This window comes from Ochotona curzoniae, unplaced genomic scaffold (genome assembly GCF_017591425.1).
Source record: "Ochotona curzoniae isolate NIBS_2020 unplaced genomic scaffold, NIBS_Ocur_1.0 contig_1014, whole genome shotgun sequence".
Lineage (NCBI taxonomy): Eukaryota > Metazoa > Chordata > Mammalia > Lagomorpha > Ochotonidae > Ochotona > Ochotona curzoniae.
This window is the reverse complement of record NW_024464920.1, coordinates 28,578,172-28,588,698: the sequence shown is the minus strand read 5'-3', so window position 1 is coordinate 28,588,698 and position 10,527 is coordinate 28,578,172.

Here is a 10,527-nt window from a genome sequence, read left to right as displayed (position 1 = left end):
AAGCTGCTTATGTCCCACATTGTAGTTCCTGGATTCTGTACCCTCTCCTAGCTCCTAATTGTAGCTAGCTGCTAATACCCTACAAGACAGCAGTGATGGTTCAAGTAATTAGATATCTATCACTCACGTGGGATTGCTGAATGAAGTTGCTGGCTCTTGGCTTCAGCCACCAGCTCATCCTAGGACCATTGTGGGCATGGGGAATGGACCAGTTAATGAGAGCACTCTGTTTCTGCTCATATTTTCTTAAAAAGGAAGTACTGATACTGTTGCAACATGAATGAGTATACTAAGTGAAAGAAGCCAGTCATAAAAAACTGCAAAATTGTATGATTCCAGAAAACATAAATCTAGAATCAGTAGATTGCCAACGTATGAGGAGAAGGGAAATAAAGTGTTTCTCCCTGTGGTGATGAAATATTCTGGAATTAGTGATGATAGCTACACAACCTTATGTATATACTAAAGACACTTTGGACTTTTACACTTCAAAAAGGTATTACATAATGTTTCTTCCTGTTTTTTTTTTTTTTTTTTAAACATTTCAGTGAGAAGTCTGGGGTTGTTTAAAGCTCCGTAGCGGCAATGGCTTATTCCTCTGTCTAAACCACATGAATCATGGGGAAGATGATAGGAACAAAAGTGCCAAGATATGCTAAAGGCGGCGACCAACCAGGTAGGTGAGGACCCTTGTGACCTCAACAACCGATTTGCTCTGATAGACTCCCTTCAGCAATGCACTGGGGAGGATTTTTTTTTTTTTTTTACCTCAAAGTATCAGTCGTCTGTGAATGAAGCATAGGAAACATGAACTGGCTGAAATCATTTTCATAGAAAGGACAATAAAACTGCAGAAGCTCCTCACCTGGAAAGTCCCAGTGAGTTTGGAAACCACCCACCGGCACAGCAATATGGAAGAACTCAGAATCTCTTCAACAAGGTGAAGGACGATTGGAAGGAGCCCAGGAAAACTTGTTTAAGGGAAAAGAATGTCCCTACATTTCATCACAAAATCCCAGTTTCTATTGTCACATAAAAATAGCAAAGCATAAATGAAGTCTTTATTAGAATTTTGTTTTGATAAAATTCTGTTTTGTTTTTAAGATTTACTGATTGATTTGAAAGAGTAACAGAACTTTTCACTCTGTTAGAGGACTCCCCAAATGGCTGCAACAGCCAGAGCTAATCCAGGCCACAGCTGGTCCAGATCAGACCCAGAGTTTCATCTGGATCTTCTCCAGTCGATGGCAGAACCAGGCTGCAAGAGCTTGGGCCATCTGCTTTTCCAGGTGCTGCAATAGCAGGGCCTGAGGTTAGAAGTGGGGCAGCCAGAACTTGAACCAGCACTTCCATATGGGATGCAAGCATTGCAGGCAGCTTCCCTCATAAGTCACAACAGCCCTTGTTGAATTTTTTGTTAAGGTTTATGGTCCTGTTCCAGGTTTTCTTTTTTAGTAGACAAACTTTCAAGTTACACTAGGGGAGAACAAACAAAAGAAACCCACTGAAGTGGCAGATTTTGCTTAGAAAGATGAAAATGTCTACAACATTCCAAAAGGTCTTAACTCCTATGTGCTTGTTGTGCAAGTGGAGGAAGGTATTTGTTTACCAAGAAATAATTCCTTCATCTTCACAAGAACTAGAACAATTAAAGAAAAACTCAACTAATTATTCACTTATATAAAGAAGATCAAAGTTGTTTTTTTTTTTTTCTAAACAATGTAGGTGGTTAATGCTGCTGTGCATACTCCACAGATAGCAGGTGAAGGCACTGCAGCCTGCTGTTGAGTCAGCCACCGTGGCTCAGATGACTAATCTACAGCTATGGGCTTCTCTGCTTCAATAATACTTAATTCTCATGTTCAAAGCATTAGAACATTTTTAATTATCTGTTGCTCATGTCTAAATACTTCTCAAACCTGCTTTAACTAATTGGAGTAATTTAAAATGATATCAAAAATGAACATCAAGTGGCACAAACGCAAAACACTGTAGATAGTAATCTCAGGTCATTGGTACAATGTAAGAAAATTCTGTTACGGCTTGCTGGGTGGAATTCTAAAGAAACGTATTTGAACTCTCTTGCAAAAGAAAGTTCAAGTCCGTATTCTTAGGGTATTACCTCTAGTGTCTCCAGTTTGTTTACTAATAACAGATTTCAAACTCTTGAGACTGAAAAGAAAATGAGGCCCCCACACAGGTAGTCTAGAAAAATATGAATATTATTTTCTTGGAATTAGAATCTCAAATCTGAGTGTATCAATCTCGTAAAACTTGCTTTGAAATAATCTAGGGAATGGAGGATGATGGAGAAAACAGGAGAGACAGATAAAGCAAGATTCCTCATGTGTTGATGAACATTGGAGTAAGGAAACTGGTAGGTGAGTACTTACTATATTATTTTCTCTTATACAATGCACAAGATTTCTCATAATAGCAGTTTTTCAATGTCAGATGAAAACATGATTCCTAAGTCAATCATTGATAAGCTTTTTATCTTGATAAATACATTCAGAAGATGACAATAGCTTTCAGTTGCAAATTTAGCATGTCTATGTATTTTAATATTTCAGCAAATCCCTCCATGCTGATTACTGAATATAAGAAAACTCTGGAAAGATGGGTCAGAGGAGAGAAGAAAGGGAAATATGAAAACAGAAAGAAAATTTTGCAAGCGGTCTTTTACAAGTCCAGAGTCCAGGGGTGTGCAGTTGGCCGAGCAGTCAAGGTGCTCCACAGTCCATATCAAAAGTGCCTGGGTTTGGTGCTCACTTCCTGCTCTCAACTCCATATTTCTGCTAAGGCAGACCCTGGGAGGCAGTGGGGACGCTCAGTAACTGGGGACCCTGGTTGAGTTCCTGACTCCTGGCCTCGCTGTTGTGACCTTTTGAGGACCTTAAAGAGTAAACCAGATAATGAGAGATTTCTCAGCTCCCTTTTCCCCTTAGTAAATTAAAAGCAGAGGGGAAAGGTAAACAACCCTAAGTTTTACTTCCAGCGATTTGACTACTGGATCCAGGGCCCAGAAATATGCATTTGTTCAAGGTGTCTGGATGAGTTCAGAAAAAATGTCATGTTGACACAATTTGCTAAATTGGACTACATAGAAATGGGACACTTCTGGGTGAGAGAAAAGCAGTAAAAATAGTGTAATGCGAAACTGAAAGATATAACAGTGTCTGGCTTTTTGAGATAAAATATAAATCTTAGGGAAGAATCGATAAACTAATAGCCAAATTTTTAAATAGTTCATCAGAGAAGCCCTTTAACAAATATGCTTGACTTTCTAAATCTTGAGGATATGTAAAGTTAAATAAGCAATTTTTCTTCTCCATGTTGGTTACAATAAATGGTGCTGCTAAATATTGGTGACTGGAGATACTTCTAAGATCAGGAACACAAGCAGATGGAAATGAATCATTTTTATGAGTCATCTGAAATTCAGATATACCTAGATATCCGAAAATGTTTTTCTTGCTCTGTATCCAGGAAAGATGTTAAAAAACAAAGTAAAGCAAAACAAACAAAAAATAACCCAGTACTACCAAGACATCAGGAAAATCAGTTCAATATTCTTGAAACGCGATTTGGTAGTATCTATTAAAATATTGAATGGTTCAGCAGTTTCACTTTCTAAATTTCCATTTTTAAACAGTGAAAGAAGTTAGACTTTTAAGAATGTATTTAGAAAAATCTTTGCTATATATATATGTCATACATATATATAAAACTTCACAATAAAAAAATTGAAAGCTGGGCAAATGTCTATCAACCATGTTATGGCATACAGTAGTACAATGGAAACCTCTGCATCTGTCAAAATGAATAGAACAAATTTGTAAAAAAAAAAATCTGTGTTATGCTGGTATGTTGGGGGAAGTACTTTGAAAGGTAATTGTTATGATCCCATTTTTGTAAACAAAACAGTATGTTACAGTACACAGAGAAAAATAACTTGGAGGAATTTTTGTCATAAGAGAAAAAGCTACACTTTGAAAGTTTGGATTTGTTGCGGTAAGAATGCATTCCACTTGAGTGAAATGATAGAAAATGGGAGGGAAAATCAACTGTCTCAGTTACCAAAACCTCAGCTTTGGTGTACCAGATCATGGCGAGGGGTCATGTGACAGTTCAAAGACATGTAAGCATGACTTGCCAGTGACGTGAGGGACTGAGGGACAACCTCACTGGAGGATTTACTTCATGGATAAGGTGCTGGTTGCATAGGGCAACATCAGCAAGCTGGGACGAATAACATCATGACTCTGACATAAAAATTGGAGGGAGATGTTGAGTTTCATCCATCTTCTGACTCATCCTGGACTCTTGGGTTTAGCCTCTGAGTATTGTTAGTTGTTTTTATTTAGCAAGCTTTAGTCAATTGACCCCTAGATTCCAGGAGCCCTATATGTATTTGCTGTCTCATGCCAGTCTCCAACTCGGAGGCCCTCCTCCATTCACACACAGTGCTGTTCTTTCTTACTTTCACTAGTTAAATGTTCTGTCTCCTCAGGCTTCTTTGCTCTTTAGAAAGCCTTCAGTGAATTCCTCATCACTGGTGTTTAAATTCTAATCAACTGAGTCATTACACCCCATGCGCACTAAGTGAATAGAGCCCTCAGACTGGAAGGGAGCTTGGGGAACATCTACTTCAGTTCCTCATTTGAGAAGGGAATACGATCTTGAAGATTTCACAGTCACGCAATCCATTGAATTCAGCACTCCCTAACTGGGCAGTCATGGGCATTTGAATATCAAGGTACAGCTTCCCTAAGGCTTGGAGAAGAACCGGAGATCAACTTGAAAACCAAAAAAACACCAACTTTGAAAGAAAGACGGTGTAAGTGGAGGTTCATTGTGACAGTCAACTTCTTACCAAAAAAAAAAATTTGTTTCTTCTTCCTGTAGCTGATCTGGCCAAGCCATGTTCTCAAAATTAATGAGAATTGTCATCTCCACTTGGGCTAATTACATGCATGAATTAAAACCACAAATCTGTTTCATCGTATTCTGCACATCAGCAGATGACCTCAGTTCTTACATCATTGAGATCACTGATGCCATTCAAAATGGTTCTGTAACCTTCCACCCAAACAAAGTTGCTCTTTGTTCTCACCAAATCCTGCTTTCTTCATCTGCCCCAGTGTTTTCCCACTTCTGTAACTTCAGTTCCAATTTGTACTACATACTGTTGAAAATGTATCAACTTCCCTGAGCCTTATTTGCTATGGTGAATGAGTGTGCTGCTCGGTTCATGGGATCCTGTTTTAGCCTCAGTGAAATAGTATATGTAGGAGCACTGTGAATGATAGTAATAAAAATATAATAAACCTCGATGTTTGCACAAAAAGTCCACAAAATTAAACCCAGCTATTTAAAAAGTGATTGAGTTTTTCAAGTAGGATTAATTTTGGAATGCAAGGTTGATTCCACAGATATAAATCAACCCATGTAATACGCTGTTATGAACTGGATTGTGCCATCCCACTGCCCACATTTATATGCTGAAGTTTTAACCCTTAGTACCTCAGAATGTGACTTTATTTGGAGAAAATATCTTTAAAGAAGTTATTTTATTAACATGAGGTGTTATCATGAGCCCTAATCTAATCTAACTGCCATCCATGTTAAGAGATGATGATACATGGAACAACAGCCAGGAGCTCTGAGCCGTCTTCAGAAACAGAAGAACAGTAAACTTCCTTCGGGACTCGGGAGAGGAGCTTTCTCTGGTCCTTACTTAGTTCCAACTTTGGCTTTCCACCCTCTCTTGCAGTGACCATCAGGGTCGCTCTGGAGCCCCCAAAATTAGATCAGATCGAGAGCAATAAGGAAAGCTTAGAACAGACAGGAAACAGTCAGCGTGGATTACCATATACCTTACTAGGTAGGGCACAAAGATCAGTAACTCCTCACTAAGGTATTGAAGATTTCTCTGCACACCCCTCCTAAAACTGTTTTGCTCACCAGTCATTAATATATGGCTTGTTAAGAGTTATAAGCCTGTTTGGGCTGTCCTAAAATTCATGAAGTTCAGTAAAAAATCATGCTTGAATACTATCAGCTGCTAAATATGAAAATGAAAATAGACACGAGACAATTGAATAGCACCCTATAACCATTTTAAGGTTTATAGCAGCCAGTTGTGTATATACTAAAATTGAGATGTCAAGGAAGTAGTTACAGGATGTGGTTAAGAACTTGCACTCTCTAATATATTGATCACTCAATGCCTTGTCAATTAACTTCACGATGTTGTTAATTTCCATGTTTCTTCCTGTTGTTGACGTTGTGCAGTGGTACCTCATTGGTGGGGATGATATCCTACCAGCTCTACTTTGAGACCTAAGATGTTCTCCCAATGAAACTGTTGAATTTATCTGGACAATAAGATGCTGAACTCTCTGGTCCATGCCCGCAATGAAGGAATCATGACTGGTTATGAACTGTACTACTGTAACAATATGGAGGAATTCAATATGGGTGAGGGATTAGGGAGGGGGTGGGGGAATCCCAGAGCCTATGAAACTGTGCCATAAAATGAAATAAAAATAAAATTTTAAAAAGAGAGACTATGATACAGATGTGCACAGAAAAACAACCTTGCAAAGACACAGGTAGCCATCAACAGACAAAGGAGAAAATTCTCAAAAGAACTCTGCCCACTGCTTGATCTCAGTCTTCTAGACTCTAGGCTGAACCTTCTAAACAGCCCCCTGGCCTTCTACAGACACCATGTTAACAGAGTAAAGGACCAGAAAATTAAAATGTAAAAAATAGCCACACATGATCTAGTAGAAGCAGAGAAAGGAGAGAGAAGAAAAAACAGAAATCTTCCATCCACTGGTTTACTCCCCAAATGACTGCCACAGCCAGACCTGGCCCAGGCTAAAGCCAAGAACTTCTGGGTCCCCAACACAGGCACAGGGGTTTAAGGACTGGGTCATCTGCTTTTCCTAGGGAGCTAGATCAGGAGTGGAGTAGCCAGGACTCGAGTCAGTAGCCATAAGGGATGCTGGTACTGCAGTCAAGGGCCACAGCACTGGTCCCAGAAGAGAATGTATTCAACCTGAAACAAAACAATGACAGAATTTTTTTCCTCACCAAATAGGGAACAGGACAAGTTGTTCATCTCTTTGCATCTACTCAATAGTATGTTGGAAGTTATAGCTGGAACAGTCAAGAACAGGCCACAAGCAAGAAGCTGGATGGGAAGTGGAGCAAATGGGACATGAACCAGGGCCCATATAGGATCTCAGTGCATGCAAGATGAGGATTTATCCACTAGGCTATCGTGCCAGGCCTTGCTATGGGTATTTGTGGATGGGAACCAGAGGGTGGGAGATTTCTATTTCTCTTGTTGCTTTTCAAATGAATAAATAAAAGAAAATCCTATCATTAAAAAAACACAAATGGTGGGCCCGGTGCGATGGCGCAGTAGTTAAGGTCTTCGCCTTGCATGCCCGGGATCCCATATGGGCGCCAGTTCTAATCCCGGCAGCCCCTCTTCCCATCCAGCTCCCTGCCTGTGGCCTGGGAAAGCAGTTGAGGATGGCCCAAAGCCTTGGGACCCTGCACCCATGTGGGAGACCCGGAAGAGGATCCTGGCTTCGGATCGGTATAGCATCAGCCGTTGCGCTCACTTGGGGAGTGAGTCATTGGATGGAAGATCTTCCTCTCTGTCTCTCCTCCTCTCGGTATATCCACCTTTCCAATAAAAAAAAAAAAACACAAATGGTGATCAATAGACATTTGGAAAGACAAGTAAACACTAGTAAGCAGGGAAATGCAAATGAGCACAAGACCATTTCTCATTCATTGTGTAAGATAAAATTAAAAGATTTCTGATATGCTGTCACAGAATGAAGGGAAACTGGGCTTCATATACTATCGCTGTACATTAAGATAACTAGGTAGTTAACATTATTTATCAGGATTTAACAGTTTCCAGGTAATCAAGTAATTTCATTGCTAGGAAATGCTCTCACATACGTATGTGGGGTGTTCATTGCTCATTCATGATAGTGAAAAACTAGGTATAGATGATCTGTCAATATGTACACATTTGTTAACAAATTTGCAGAAAAAAATTTAAAAGATTTATTTATTTTTATTGGAAAGGCAGATACACAGAGAGGAGGAGAGACAGAGAGGAAGATCTTCCGCCCAATGGTTCACTCCCCAAGCGGCCACAACAGCTGGAGCTGCGCCAATCCAAAGCCAGCACCCTCTTCCAGGTCTCCCATGCGAGTGCAGGGTCCCAAGGCTTTGGGCCATCCTTGACTGCTTTCCCAGGCCACAGGCAGGGAGCTGGATGGGAAGTGGGGCTGCTGGGTTTAGAACCGGTGCCTATATGGGATCCTGGCACATTCAAGGTGAGGACTTTAGTCACTAGGCTACTGCGCCGGGTCCTGGAGCATGTTTTGAAAAGTGTGGATAGAGTTAACGCAACTATTTTTCCTTTCTGTGTGAGGATTTGACCTTTGGTTAACTTTGTCATTGTTTCCCAGACATCTTGATAAGCGCAGTGTGTCAAACCTGCTGCCAGGCAGCAGCGCATACGTGGTGGTAAAAATGGTCCCTGATTGGTAAACTACTCTAGATTAAGAAAGTTACCAACCCATAAGGAAGTCATTCCTGAACCTGCATGATGTCACTCTTGTAAATAATATGCCTCACACAGAAACCCTTGAGCGATCCCTTGAATTTGTTACAAGAGATGCTGGCTCCTGGAGGGAATGAGGCCAGCAGTGCAGGGCTGTGCCCATGTTTAGGTGATGGATATCTTGCTCCCTGGAGCCTACACGGCACTGCTTAGTGATGGCAGCACAGCTCCCCGGCCACTGGTTCCTGCCTTGATGGCCATCAGCTCTTTCGGAGTTACAGGAACCAGGAGTTGATGTTCTGTGCATCCTAAAAAGATCCCTTGTGGGGCCTGGCTGGAAGGATTGTGGTGGTAAATTAAAAATTGACTTGTAAGTTAGAGCATTGGAAAGGCATATTTACAGAAAGATCGTCCATCTGCTTATTCATTCTCTCCCCAAGTGGCTGCAAAGGCTAGAGTTGAGCCGATTCGAAGCCAGGAGCCAGGAGCTTCTTCTGGATCTCCCATGTGGGTGCAGGGTTCCAAGGCTTTGGGACCATCCTCGACTGCTTTCCCAGGCCACAAGCAAGGAAGTAGATGGGAAATGGGGCACTCGGAACATGAACAGTGCCCATATTGGATCTCAGTGTTTGCAATCAAAGGATTAGCCAATTGAGCCATCACATTGGTCCTATAATCAGAAGAAAAAAAAATTTATGGGGCAGATGTTTGATTTAGCACTAAAGATGCTGAGTAAGGGGCTGGCATCATGATGTAATGAGTAAGACTGCCATCTCTGATGCTGGCATTCCATATGGGCACCGGTTTGTGTTCCAGCTGCTCCACTTCTGATCCTGCTCCCTGTTTTTTTTTTTTTTTAAAGATTTATTTTTATTATTTTTTCATTGGAAAGGCAGATATGCAGAGAGGAGAGACAAAGAGGAAGATCTTCCATCTGATGATTCACTCCCCAAGTGAGCGCAACGGGCCGATACTATGCCGATCCGAAGCCAGGAGCCTCTTCCGGGTCTCCCACGCGGGTGCAGGTTCCCAAGGCTTTGGGCTGTCCTCGACTGCTTTCCCAGGCCACAGGCAGGGAGCTGGAAGGGAAGCGGGGCTGCCGGGATTAGAACCGGGCGCCCATATGGGATCCCGGGCGTGCAAGGCGAGGACCTTTAACCACTTGCGCCACCGCGCCGGGCCCCCTGCTCCCTGTTAATGTGCCTGGGAAAGCAGTGGAGGATGAAGCTCTTGGCTCCTTGCTAGGACCTGTCTCAAGCCTGGCCCAGCCCTGGCTGTTGTAGCCATTTGGGGAACAAATCAATAGATGAAAGATCTCTTTCTGTCTCTTTCTCTGTAACCCTTTCAAATAAGTAAATAAATCTTTAATATATATATATAAACACTTATTATTAAAATACTCACATTCCTGGTACAGGCATAGTGAATAGCAAGTTAAGTCACTACTTGTAACATCAACATCCCATATCGGTTCTGACTCAAGTCCCAGCTGCTCCACTTCATATCCAGCTCCTTACTAATGTAACTGGGAAAGCAGCAGAGGACAGTCCAAGTGCTTGGGTTCCTGCACCCACATAGGAAACCCAGAAAAACTTCCTGGCTTCTGGCTCCTGTCTTTGGCCTTGCCAGTCCTAGTCCATTGTAGCTATTTGGGGAGTGAACCAGTGGATCGAAGACCTCTCTGTTTCTCCTTCTCTCTTTCTTTCTGTAATTCTGCCTTTCAAATACTTTATCTAAAATGCCCACACCCTGCACTGGAGTGCCTGGTGGGTTCAAGTCTGTCCTAGCCCCTGATTTAAGTTTCCAGATAATGAAGAGTGTGGGAGGCAGCCATGATGACTCGAGTTTTTGGGGTCCTGCTGCCCACGAGTCCTGGACTGAGCTCCCAGGTTCCAGGAGACACAGCCTGGACCTTGCAGGCA